The 14,603-nt window shown below is 41.0% G+C and overlaps 1 long non-coding RNA gene across 1 annotated transcript; it reads left to right on the top strand.

Annotated features, from left to right (window-relative positions):
• The first annotated feature begins 7,913 nt into the window (after positions 1-7,913).
• LOC122757907 lies at positions 7,914-10,711 on the top strand. Its single transcript, XR_006358100.1, has 3 exons — positions 7,914-8,015; positions 8,267-8,450; positions 8,517-10,711. It is a non-coding gene; the product is annotated as an uncharacterized LOC122757907 (long non-coding RNA).
• The last annotated feature ends 3,892 nt before the right edge of the window (positions 10,712-14,603 follow it).

The raw sequence follows: 14,603 nt of genomic DNA, 5'->3' as shown, positions 1-14,603 counted from the left end.
CGGATCTAATTGAAATCCTTGTTATTCTTCTTCTCCTCTCAATTCTCTCAAATGCCTTCGCCCTCCTCCTGCACTTGGGTTGCCCTTTGTCAGCGATTCTTTTGATGAAATTTATTTTGAATAGAATAACTAAATCGATTTACTAATGCAGCCTGCATATATTAAGTGCACAGCGCTGACAGTGGTTCGAAATCAATTTCCGCTTATCCTTGGGCCAGCTGGCAGCCGCCCACCCCGCCTCCGGGCCAAGTATTGCTGTGGCACTCATTTGCCTGTGCATGAATAGTGAATGAATGGTTTTGCCAGCAGGTATCTGAGATGATGAAGCAGCAGCAGCAGCAGCAGCAGCAGCAGCAGCCGAAGTTTCAGTCGTCGATGAGGCATGGCCTGGAGAGCGGCTCGAAAGTTGTGCTGGCCATTGCAACGGCGGCACACTGTACAGTGCGCACTGCTGGGACACGAGCGCAGCGCGCCGGCTAATGATATTTTGTCCCTAAGCTGGCGCGGACTGCATTTGCTGCTGCTGTTGCACAAAACTTAATTATGGCCAGCATTAAAAATGCAACTGTCAAACCAGGACGACAGAGCCACTACGCACACACACACACACACACACACACACACACACACACACACACACACACACACATGCGACTGTTTAAAGGATGTGCCGTGTGTGTGGCAAGTGAAGCACTTCAGCTCTGCAGTTTCCTTTCTTCTCAATGAACTGTGCCCGCCCATGGCACACCCACCCCAGCACGCTAGACCACAGCTGCGGCTGCACCACCGCCAGCTCCAGTGGCTGCTTATTTCGAAACATTCGGGTAACTGGGTCACAAGGATAGCCATTAATTTATAATAATTTCAACTAAGATTTCACAATTTCTTTTGCAGTCCTTCACTCTCTCCCGCTCCCTCATTCCCTCTCCCTCTCCCTCTCCATCTCCCTCTCCCACTGCCTTACAAATTTTCGCATTTTCCATTCATCATTCGCGCAGCTGCCAAGCAGCCAACCAACAATCCCAACCATCTCAACCAGGACGCAACCAGCAGCCGGCAATGCCACTGTCAGCGCCCGCAAAAGCAAAGTCAATTTCGCGCACTTTGCATGCCCCGCCAGGCCGCAGCGACTGTTTGAGTTGGCAAATGCAGCGAATGGAGCTGCCGCCACTCTTGCTGCTGCTGCTGCTGCTACTGCTGCTGCTGGTGCTGCTGCTGCTGCTGTAGCTGGACCAAGCACACAATTCTGGACGATGACTTGCTGCTGAGGCAGCGCCCAGTCTTCCTTCCTTCGCGGCCCGAAACCGAACCGACGACCTGCTTCATCCGCAAACCAACGCGCCATCAAATTTACAAGCGCAATGCATCAATCACTTGACGCTCAAGCGGTTTCACGATGAATCAGAGCGAGCGAGGGGGCGCCACGGGGGCGGGACTCTGGCTGTTCTCTGCTTTCGCGGCAGCGACTGGGCTTTTCGCTGGCACAAAAGAAGGCACAAGTGAAAAAATACGTAAGAGAGAGTGTGAGGACGGCGAGAGGGCGAGAGGGCGAGAGGGACGGAGTGACAGCAGCAGCAAGAAAAGCATAAAAAATAAACGAGAACCTATCCCGTTGGCCAATTTGACGTTAAGATGGAATTTGTGAAAAATTCATCAAATTGACTGCGGCGCATTGCTCATTGAAAAGGCAGGCCAAAGACAAAGACAAAGAAAAAGAAAAGGCAGCGCGCAGCCAGCGCTGAAAAGGACTCTGGCAAAGAAAGGAAGTGCAGCTGCCAAGGATGCCAGAGCGCACAGCTAACGATAATTCAGTTAGCCGCACTTTGCATAATGCAAACAAATTACTAAAGATGATTTCGCCTTTTCGTTGGCCTTTGCAATAATTTCCCTGGCGCACAGATTCAGCAAAGAGAGAAATGCCCGCCCAGCGTGCGGCCTGGGACATTTACTTGCACACATACACATATATATGGACGTGTATGTGTGAGTGCTTTAAGCGGCGCGCTGTGTTCCCGACACACACTTGACCTTTAAAGCGGCGATCGAAGGCACACGCACACGCACACGCACACGCACACCACCTGGACCAGCCGACTGTTTGATCACTGAGGGCAAGCAAAAGCTGACTGCTATACAAGTGACTAACTATAGCAGTAAGCTTTTCACTTCAGCTTATATATGTATGGCTATAGTGTAGTTATGGTATTCAAGTTTGACTGACTGAGTGCTTGAAGGTGATGGACTGATTGTGTAATTGACTGTGAACTAATTGACTGAAGATTGATTGGTCAACTGCTTTTGATTGACTGACTATATTACTAGCCAGCTGACTGATTGCCAGACTTACATATGATTGATCGATTGATGATCGGCACTGATTAACTGATGATTGATGATACTATTAATTAATTATATGTAAATTAAGCAATCAATCAAAGATAGTCTAACAATAGTCAGCTAATATATATTTTTAGTCAGTCAGAATGTAAATTATCAGGCTATTATTAGACTGACTGAGCCATTGATCGTTTGCTTGATCATAACCTTATAATCTGAGTGATGCATCGATGATTGATTAGTGCTGATTAATGCTACAAACTGACTGACTGATATGATATGTACATATGTATATGGTGTGACTGTCTGTCTTAATTGATTGCAAATTGATTGATTGTTTGATTGACGCTAAGCTGGCTGATCAATTTATACTCTGTCTGAGTGCTTGACTGGCTAAACGATTGATTTGTTGCTTAATTGACTGATAAGATGACTGATTTGCTGATGATTGACATTACTAATTGCATTGATGATTAGCATTTGAGTTAACATATGTTATCGAAGGCAAAGAAAGTCGTGCTTGATAACATATATTGCATATTCTATTCTATACTCTATAAGATCATAATTGGTTGACATTTAAATCTTCAAGAGCAGTCGAGTAAACAATATAGTTTCATATTTTCGTATACTATACTGAAATTTAACTGAACAGCTTGTCTACTGTTGCACAGATGCTAGGTATTACAAAGAGTTACCCTAGTCAACTAGACACAGTTACACATTTTAGCTGGCCGCAGGCAACAACTGCTTAAGCTAACAAACTTAAGAAACTTTTCTTTTACTTCCACTTTTGTAGCCAACGAAAGAATAGAGTCAAGAGCCAAGATTTGCAATTCGCGTGCATATACATACATACATATATACTTGTATAAAAATAATATTGAAATTAGCTAATTAAAAACTCTTGCTCATATTAGTTTCTAAACTGCTGTCCATGTTGCTGGCATCAAATGTTGCTAAGCGCGCTGAGAGCAGAAGCGCTGACAAACGCTTACAAATACTGAGAGAATTTCCCCAGCTGAGGGGTGGCTGGACTCGCTTGTGTAGCTAACAAATGCTTGGGATGCTGTTGCTTGTGTCTGTTATTGTTGTTGTTGTTGTTGTTGCTGTTGTTGCTGTTGTCATTAACCAACTGACTTATTGACTTACTTATGAACCTGACCTCACACGTCGCGAGTGACGTCGTGCCCAGTAGGCAAGTATTGTCTAGGGGTTGCTCTGCCGTCCACACTAAGCAGCTAGTTTGTTTTGTGGATAGTTGGGGACTTGGTGGTTGGGTAGTTGGGGTATTTGAGTATTGGGCTATTGGGGTGTTGGGGTGTTGGGGTGTTGGGGTGTTGAGACGAGAGCTGCTGTTGTGTCCTTTGGCCTCGTTTATGGCTCGTATATCACGCGAACACCACGCAAATGGTGCTTAAGATAGACTAAAGCCCAATTGCATTTTCATTGCCTTCCCCTTTTTGGCGCTAGTTAAAGTATTTGAGTTAAATAAAATGTTGCATACTTCATGGCGCTGCTGAAGCGATAAACAACAAATGTCGGCGGAAGGGGACACAAGTCCTTACACAAGACCTCACACACACACACTCTCTCTCTCTCTCTCGTTCTGCTCCTGCCATGTGTGTGCGTGTGTGTGTGTGTGCGAGTGTGTGTTACCAACACTTTGTGGCTTTGTTTTGACTTTTATACTTAGTTTGTGTTTACTGCGGCAATTTTTTGTTGCCTCTGCTGCTGCTGCTGCTGCTGCGGGTGATGTTGATGCTGTTGTTGTTGTTGTTGTTGTTGTTGTTATTGTTGCTTTTCCTCCAGCCACAAGCTCTGCTTAAGTGTGTTTACATTGGTGGTGTGCGTGTGTGTGTGTGTTGCCCACACTTTAACCGGATTATTAATGCTTGTCTAGCTGCCTCAAATTAATCAAGTTGACCATTCATTCATTCAACGAGCAAACTGACGACGAACTTAACAGGGGCTGACCAAAGCAGCGCCCAGGACTCATGGCCATGAAAACTTAATTAGTCTTTAGTGCAAGAATACACACACTTAACGCACAAACAAACACACACACGCACACACACACACACACACACACACACACACACACACACACGCACAGTCAGTTGTTGAAGCAGAGACAAGTTGTGCTCGTTTTGCTGGCACTTTGGCCATCAGGAGAGAGAGTGGCACAGAGAGAGAGAGAGAAAGAGAGAGTGAAAAAATTGCGTCTGATGCTATTTAGTTTTATTACTTCATTCATTTAGATATATGTACAACTTTTATGGCATTCACTTTCGTACATGCGAAATGAGCGCATTGCCCAGTTTCAAGCAACATGTTGTTCTTGCGGCCAGCAACAATAATAACAGTAATAATAACGAAATCGAAATTAATATTTATAGCACTTGCTGTGGCTGTGGCCGATGTCGATCGATTCGATTCGATTTGATTGATGTCCCCCTCAGAATGGATTAGTGTGCGTTAGATGGCCGCAAGTGGAGCCATTAAGAAGTCCTTTGTTTATCCACGTTTGATTGTTGGCCAATTAGCGGTTAGCTAAGCTCTCCCACTCCCTCGATATGAATATATTCACACACAGACTTTCGGCCAGCTGCAATCAATTTATAATTGAATTCAACACCGGCCAAAACGAATGCAAACATAATTTCTTAATTAAATGATAACATTAACTTGGCTCCTTCAACTAGGCTCAATATTTGTCTACGCTAGTCAGATAGAGGGAGAGAGAGAGAGGGGGAGAGGGAGAGAGAAAGATGGGAAGGGGCGTTCAGTGAAGCAATATATGAATGGCGCAAATTATGAGCTGACTTCTCTGTCTTCTCCACTTTATCCCTCTGGTCTTACCTTCCATCTCTTAAGCGACGTAACAGAGAACAGAACAAATTAAGCAGCGAGAGAAAAATGTGCAAGAAATATTTGTATCTCGCTTTTTAACTAAGACAGCTCTGTTTTTCATCTCTCTCTCTCGCTCTGTCTCTATGTATACATACATATATTTTACTCTATATACACATATCATCATACGCTCTCTCTACTATGGTCTCTCTAATGTACCGCCTCCTAATTTAAGTCTCACTTTATCTATGTTATTCACTCTACCACTTCCTGTCTCTGCCTCCATCTTTCTCACTCTCTCCTTCGCTCATATATTCGCTTGAGCTCATTTCATTTATCTTACTTTCTCTCGTAATATCTAAAAATCACTCTTTCTCCCTCTTCCTCTTCCTCTTTTTCTCTGTCTCTTTTTCTATCTCTGTCTTTTACACTCTTCTTCTTTCCTTCTTATGCCCTCTCTCTGTCTCATTTACTATCACACTTTATGTCTCTTGTCACTCTTTCTCTTCTCCATTAGCTTTTTTCTCTCATTCTCTCTCTCTCTCTCTCTCTCTCTCTCCCTCCCTTTTTCTCTCTCTTTCTAACTCTATCTCACATACTTCTTTTTATACTTCATTCTTCTCTCTGTCTCATTTACTCTCAAACGCTATGTCGCCTTATCGCTCTCTCCCACTCTCTCTCTTCTCCATTAACTTATTTCGCGCTCTCTCTCTCTCTTTCCCGCCCTCTCACCATCTGGCCCCCTCATACTCATTATCACACCTTTGGTAATCTCTCAATAATATTATGCTTCGATACACACTCAACTAGAGAGGTTGCGGTGACAAGTGTGACGTCATAGTTTGAACATCTGCTTGGCGTTCAAAAAGGGTTTAAGCAGTCAGCCGGATGAGCCGGTAAGAACGAAGCTGCCGAGGATCCGAGCAGTTGAAGGTAAGTCAGTTGTTTGCTTTGATAATCCGCATACAGCTTAACATGGGCTGGCGAGGGCCACACTGAGGGCGACAGCGAGGACGAGAGCAAGGACGAAGACGAGGACGAGGACGAGGACAAGGACGCGGGCATGGACAAGGGCTAGGGCGATGGTGGCTGTGATGGCATAAAGGCTGGCAACTTACTTACTTTGTTTCAGAGGTAAATATTTGCTTACAAGCAAGGTAAGCTTCGGTTCCATTAGTTGCAGGGCGTGGCGCTGCCTGAATTTGACGTGCAGACGCGTTTGGTGGCAAAATGAAATTTTGGCCAATTTTCTGAGCATTAGTCAAAACAGAACAGAACGCAGCAGAACGGAGCGGAGCAGAGCAGAGCGAAGCGAAGCGGACTGTCCCAGGCTGAGGAACAATGTCGCCGTCGCCGTCGCCGTCGTCGTTGGCCAGACACTGACACCGCGTGGGTGGCCGTGGACAAAGCGCTGGAAGCGTCGAGCGTAACAATATTTGTTGTCACTTTTTATTTAATACACTTGCCGTCAACCATCCCTCCCCCTCCCACCACCCGCTACGAAAATTGAGCAAACAAGAATGTCGCTTTAAAGAGACCAAAGCATGCCCTCAAAAATGAAATCATTTCAGGTGTAAAACGCTTCAAGTCATTTGCTTCCGCTGCCTGCTGCCGCCTCGCGAGCTCCGTTCAGCTGGGGCATTCGATAAATAGATGCGAAAGGCCATCAACGGAAACTGCTCCACGCTGCTCCTCAGTTCAGCCCAGCTCCCCCACTCCCCAACGTCAGCGATGGCTGCAACTCCAGCTCCAAAGCCTCGCTGGGCCAATGATTGGCATTGTCCAAAAAAGTCCAGCTGCTAGACGAGCCTACCGCCCTCTCTACCTCCCCGCCACGCGGTGCGGCTCAGCTTAGGCCCACTCACTCATTGCCGCCACGTCGAATGCCGTTAAATTTACACGCGCAACGATAAATTTATGCTCCCCAAACCGAATCATATCCATGCACCTGCTGCCGGTCCCCCAAAAGCGAGCAACGCTCGGGTAGCTAAAGTGAATTATATGGCCGAACAAAACACCAAAATAAATCGAAAAACTTTTTATTTGTATTAAATAATTTATTTTGAATACAAAAAAAATTTTTTTTTTTTTTTTTGCATTTTTCGTCGAATTTAATTATAAGTGGACAGCGAAAAGTGCGCAACAAACTGAAGAAGTGAAGTCCAATGCCGTATTTCAATGTAGCCAGAATGGATTATGAAACGCAGAAACGAAGTTATATGAAAAAAAAAAAAGAACAACAAACAGTGGCTCGCAGTTTAATTTAAAAATAAATACATACATATGTGCATGGATTAACTTATATTTTATAAGTTAAAACTCACTTTTACAATTTTCTGTTATGTATTTTAGCTTAGATTTTATAAATGTCTAAGTCTTTTTTTATGTTTGTTTAAATAAGCTGTGAACCACTGTAAGTCTCATCGCAGTAGACAAGTCAGCTCTCTAAGTTTCCTAATTCTATTCAATTCTGTTGTGATTGCCGTCGACTATTGCAGTAGTATTAGTGTGTGAAGTTGAGAGCATGTGTTGAGCTGTTGTAAAAATGTTATTCGAGCGAGAGTGAACGTCTTAGCTGCCTCTCTTCTTATTTTCATTGCGGGCAAATGTGTGAGAGAGAGAGAGACACATACATAGACAGCTGTTGCTGAACTTTGCTTCAGCTGTTGCTAAGTGGGAGTGAGATGGCTATATCAATGCAGGCTATGATGATTCTCAGTGAACGAAGAGAAGCGACTAGAAATTGTCATTCTGCAAATAAACATTGTGAAGAAAGACTGCGCAGTTGTTAAATTAATTTAAATTAAATTAAATACAAATATAAGGTGAGCAAATTGAGATGAAAAGATATGTATGTGCATACATACATATGTATGTATGTATATAAATATAACTTGAAGAGAATCTTTTGTAATTGCTGTTTTGTTTATACTTATGCATGTGTACATGTATGTACATATATACATAAATATGTATGTATGTATGCCTGTATGTATGCAGAGCAAATTGCCGTGAATTAATAAACCACCTTAAATGGATATTCAGCTAGCTGATTAATATGCCCCACTTTGCCTAGCATTTACAGTTGAAATTCTACCTGGCTATTCGCTGTGCGTGTGTGTGTGCGTGTGCGTGTACTTATGCAAATTTCGAATGGATGCAAATAAAGCAGTTCGCTTGCTGTCCGATGCGGCCACGCCCATCTTGCCAGCCATAAATCTACGGAGACGACGTGGCTGGAGCAATTGAAATGGGAGCAGGTAAACGCGTCCTTGTGTCCATCATGCGCGCAATGCGCATTTCATGATCACTGTTATTGTTTTCAGTTCTTTTCACATCACTTCAGGTGCGGCCACCTGGCCGCAAACAAACGGCCCACGACCAGCAGCCAAACACGCTCACACACACTCTCACACACTCTCACACACATACACACACATACACACACACGCAGGACAATTTGGAGAATGATTCGGTTACGGACTTGGTTTCAGTTACGGCCTGCACTTTCGGCCGGACAATCGAATGGACACAAAAGGCCTGTAATTGAGTGAAGCAGGAAAATGGCAGTTGAAATTCGCAGCTACTGCCCAGTGCAGCTGGCAAAGGTGCTGCGAACGCATCAGAGCTGGTCGGGGCCTGGTGGTCGCCAGTGGACTGCCATGTATTATTTGAGCCGGCAGCGCAGCAGCAACGGACGAGCCCCATGCCCAACATCGCCGGCCCATCCGGCCCCAGCTCCGCCCCCAGCGAAACATTTGCGAACCCTAACCTGCATCGTACGCCGCGTCAATTGAAAATTGAAATTGGAATTTCGTGCAAATATTTCCAATCCAATTTCAATTTTACAACACGCAACATGGCCACCAGCCACCGGCCACTGGCCGCCAATGCACCAATGGCTGCCCAACCGCTCGCGAAATTCGTCATAATTAATGTGCCTGATTTGCCAGAATTTACGCCCGTAACATTCAAATCCGGTGCCGGTGCATTGCAGCAATTTGAGCTGCTCTTGTTTAGCTGTTGTTATTGTTGTTGTTTCTTAGTCAATTGTTGTTGTTATTGCTGTTTGCGCTTTATTTTTATGCGCTGCATATTGTTTGCTGGTTTGCTGCATCCGCCGGACCCTGTCGACGCTTCAATTTCATTTCGATTTGCATGCCAAAATGTGAGCCTTGCTTTTATTTTAATTCCCATTCTATTTCACAATTCCAGCCCGGTTAGCCATTATCCGCTCACTCGCTTATACAACATCCTGCTAATCACAACTCATCCATCACCTGCCTATCAAAACAGCATTTCCTTACATAACCCGCCCACGCTTCAATCGCATTCGACGGCACCAAAACCAATTAGAAATATTGCGCTTTTAAAGGGCTTTTACACAGATCCATTTTAATATCGAAATTACATCGGATATTAAAAGTGTCCATAGCTAAATACAAACAGGCATGTGGCATGCCTGTGGAATATATTAATAAAGCTGAAATGTAGAGCTTTCTGCACAAAATATGAATCAATTTGTATCGAGTTTTTATTAAATAATCTCAATGCTATTAAGTATAGCCAGTTGCACCAGATATTGACAAGGGATAGATGTATATATAGAATGTTATATTTCATAACTCAATCATATAAACTTTTATATACTTCTGTCATTCTACTTCTGTCTTTCTACAAATCAATCTCAGTTTTTGGATGATATAGATAGGGAGATAAATTGATATATAGAAGGATTTTTTACTTCTAGACCTTGTATACTTCTATAATTTATTGTTAACTAAAACTATTTTGGTAATTAGCATAGTTGTCATTTAATAATTAAATAATTAAAACAAAGGATATTCAATTCAATTAGTTTCCCATAGTAAAGTCCAATTGAGGTCCAATTGATGCCCAAGCGCAGTTGCAGCATTCGTTAACTGCGCTGTTATTAGAGCGTGAGCTTATGCGTGCGTGTTTGTGTGTGTGTGTATGCGTGCATGTGTGCATGTGTGCACGTGTTCTTCGTTATGCCGCGAAGACTGATTGGAATATAAGCTCTTCGCTGGATTCGCGATTCATTTTCTAGTCGAGCAGTCCCGACTAGAACTTCTCTTTTTATGTTCACAATTTTTCTATGTAACAGCTTCGACTAGAATATTGGATGATAAGAAGAGACTTAGGGACTGTATCAAAGTGAAATGCAAATAAAATAAAACCATATGGTAAATGTAATGTAACTCAAGAGAATAAATGCCTTGAGGCTTCTACAATGACCGAGTCTTTTTTAGTGATATATTCAGATTAATTTCATCTGAGGATTTCATTACCTTTTCTTCCGTATTGGGGGCCAATGCTTAAAGAAAATAAAAAAAAAAATAAATAAATAAAAAAATAAAACAGACAGCCTTGGTTTATGTATAAGCCAAGCACCGTGACGATTATAATTTGTATAGCAAAAAATTAAGAAATAAACAATTTTTTTGAGTTATTTAAAAATAATTACATTACTATAAACATTGGCCGTCCTCTAATAAAATCAGCTTAAAGAAATATTTTATTAAAAAAATAAAAATAACATAAAATATCGAAATTCTTTCAAAGTGTATCAAAGTTTTTGTTTCCAAATAAAAGATCGATAAATATTAAATTTAATAAATTTATAATATTCAAATTCAGATCTGATACAACACATCATATAATCATAATAATACATATCATCCTAAAATACATAATAATGTACGTCATACTTTAATAGATGGTTTATATCATCCTCCATTAAAAATGTTAAATAAATATTAAATATAATGAAAATAAAACATCGAAATTCAGATCAGATATACTACTAAAATTCATTCTGATTGCATAAGTTAAACAAATGTATGTTAAACATACTTTAAAAATCTGAAGAATTTTGGATGCAAACTTTAAAAACTTTATCAAGAATATGCTCTGCACTCAAATCATATTCGGCTATTGGAATATTGTTTGCTGCTCGCTCGCTGGGCATGCACCTCTATCCATGCCTATCCATTAATGGGCTGACATAACTTTCGCCGAGGCTCGCTGGCTGTTGTCGCTGGCTTATTAATCGGATATGTCCTCTGCGGCTGCAGACAAAAGGCCAAAATCACTGGAAAATTGAATAAGTGTTAATTGAAAATGTCCCAGGCACAGTGAGTGCTTACCATGGGGCATCAACAACAGCAGCAGCGGCAACAGCGGCAGCCTCTGCCTCATGCAGCTCAAAGAGTCACGTGGCCATGCCCCATGTCCATTCTAGTGCCGGGTGAATGTAGTCAGCCCGCTTGTCAGTTGCCAGTTGCCAGTTGCCAGTTGGCTGTTGGTCGAGGGACATGCGATGTCCTTTCAGCTGCTTTTAATTTCCATGTCCGCTCACTTGCGTTTTTGCTCGCCTTTGTCATTTCATTTCTTTTTGTTTAAGTGCGCTCATCCATCACAAATGCCGCCACCAAAGCCCCCCAAGCCCAACCTGTGATGTGCCATATTGTGTTGCCAACTATGCGCCGTTGTTGTTCTTATTGTTGTTGTTGTTGTTGGCACATTCGCATAAACAAAACTATGAAATGCCTTTGTCAGTCAAATCGTTAAATTCTCTGACAAATTTTCATTTATCATCGGCCGCGAATCCTCCAACTTTTACAAGTTTGAGCTAACCAGGCGGCCAAGCCACCAGCCCTATATATATATATGTATGTATATATATACACAATGCTCTTTCAACTCAGCCACCCAACCAAGCCAAGCACATTACCACCCACCACAGTCAGTGAGTCAGTAAGTCAGTCAAGCATCTGGCACCTGGCTGGGGATCTGGGCAGCTCCTGCAATAGATAGATTTGCATACAATTCTCAACTTTTATTTCACTTTATTTTCTCTCTCGACGTTTTTTTTTTTTTTTTTTTTTTTTTTCCGCGCATTCTCTTGATTTCCTTACAAAGCTCATAGATCTTTTATGCCATGCGGTAAAAGTTCTCCGCTTCTCCCATTCTCCGCCAACTACTCGCGCACTATTTCTGTGTCTTCTCTTTCTTTTACATTTTTTTCTGTTTATTTTGTCCCCAGTTTTCTTTTTTTTGTATTTCGGGGGGCGTAAAACTTTCCCTGCAGTCAGCGTCGCTGCTGCTGTTGCTGTTGCTGTGGATGATAAAGACGCAGCTTTTGTGGTGAATTTAATTAAATTTATGAAAAATTTACATATTTATTGGTTTAAATGCCCAAAAATTTTGTGCTCGGCATATGCATGCGTGCTGTGGCCGTGCTGTGCTGTCTGTCTGCAGTCAAATAAATATATGAATATTCATGTAAACCCCAAAAAAAAAAAAAAAAAAAAAAAAAAAAAAAATATATATATATATATATATATATATATATATATATATATATATATATATATATATATAATACACACAAAAATTAAAATATAAAAGAAGATATATATATATAATATATATATATGTGTGTGTATAGTATATAGTAAAAAATAAAATACTCAACTATATAAACAGTCCGTGGAGGCTTCCAGTTGGCAAGCGTCAAACTTTCATTTGTTTTGGACAAGTATATAGAGTGGCTTATATATATGGTGTGTGTATATATCATGTATATGTCGGCTTTGTTTAGTTATATAGGCCTTAGTCGCAATCAAAGCGATGCTCACTGCTGTCTGCGGGGTTTATCCATTTATTAAATGCAGCCGATATTGAGGCTCTGATTGAATTTGATAGTCGCGTTGTTTTAACTTATGCGTTTCGGTTCATTGATCGCACAGGCTTACCAATAAATATTCAAACAATAACATGGCCAATTCGACTCGTCGACTCGAGAGCTGTTCAATTTCAAATTTCAAATGTTTTGCAATAAGACAAATATACATACATACATATATATAGAGAAGAAAAATATCAAATACAAAAATAAACAAACACGCCGAGATTATTCACTGCAAAACAAAACACATATATTATATTGATGGAGGAGAACAAATAAAGCAACAACAACAACAACAACAACAATAGCAACTTATACGAGTATAATAAATGAAATAAGCCCGCAGAGAATTTGTTGCCGCCTGATAAACGTGCAGACTTCATTCGTATTCGCAAGCCAATACATACACAAACAACACACACACACCTATATGCATACCTATGTATATGTTTTGTATATTTTAAATTTAAATGAATGCGCAGACATCACAAATATTAAACATGCATACTGCGAAATGAACTAAAACAAGATAACATCAATTAATGCCAAATGAAACAAAACCCCATCGAATCGAAATCAGAAAAAAATAGATAGAAACAGACAAACATACATATATTTATATATATAGTGGCAAAAAAAAAAAAAAAAATAAAACAACCTGAAAATTTATTCAAGTTCTATTGACATTTCCAAGAAAATCGAAAGCGTTTTAGCCTCATCTGAATTGAGTCTCAGCATTTTTGTTGACCAGTTCCACGACTAGTTCGACTACGGCTTAGCCATGCCGGATGATGACATCATGACGAGTGCCATGCGGTTCCTGATATCGAATTTGAGAATCGGATATAGATGCTAATAACAGAACTCTGCTATATGACTTTAGTGGGGGTATAAATCTATTTTTGATTGACAATGCAACAGTTTTGAACATCACTAATACACACACATATACTTATATGTATGCAATTGTGTATGTGTGTGTGTGCAGTCCAGAGGATTGAAACCCCGAAAATGTTGGTTTTTAATGCTTATAGATCCCATGGAGTGAGAGAGATTATATGAAAGCAATACTTATGCACTGAGAGAGGTAAGAAAGAGACAGAGACAGCAGCATGCTTAACTGCGTAGGTGAAAAGTTGACTGTGTGGGAAAGTATTTTAGATGCGCTCTCGTGCTCTTCCCATATTTAACGATTAGAGTGTTGCATTAGTATGACAAACGATATAATACTCTTCTCTCCAGTCGATAGAAAAAGGGAGCTATTGGTGAATCGATTTCAATTTTCGTGTACTGCTGCATGATCTTGGATACATACCTACATTTATGTACATATATACATACATACATACATACATACATACATAAGCAGAATTATCTATCTGCGAGGGAGCAGGCAGCGGAAAGTTGCTATACTTTCGTTGATCGAGTCTAAGGGTAAGAGCAAATACGAGCCGTTGCTCTAAGAAGCCCCATCAATATATTGTTTAGTTAGTGCAAGAAATATATGAAATAAAGCATCAGAGCAGCTATAATTCTGGTTAAGATCTTATGCTCTTCCATTAAGATTAAGAAGTATAACAACAATTTTGTATTATACAGGTCCAAAAATAATTTACAATCTAAGAATGAAATTTACAGTTTCAAATATTTTAAATATTTATCGCAAATGGAAGATTACAAAATTCTAGGTAAGATACAA

Source organism: Drosophila mojavensis, unplaced genomic scaffold (genome assembly GCF_018153725.1).
Source record: "Drosophila mojavensis isolate 15081-1352.22 unplaced genomic scaffold, ASM1815372v1 contig_136, whole genome shotgun sequence".
Lineage (NCBI taxonomy): Eukaryota > Metazoa > Arthropoda > Insecta > Diptera > Drosophilidae > Drosophila > Drosophila mojavensis.
Note: the sequence above shows the minus strand (reverse complement) of the source record. Positions and strands in the feature narration are given on the sequence as shown.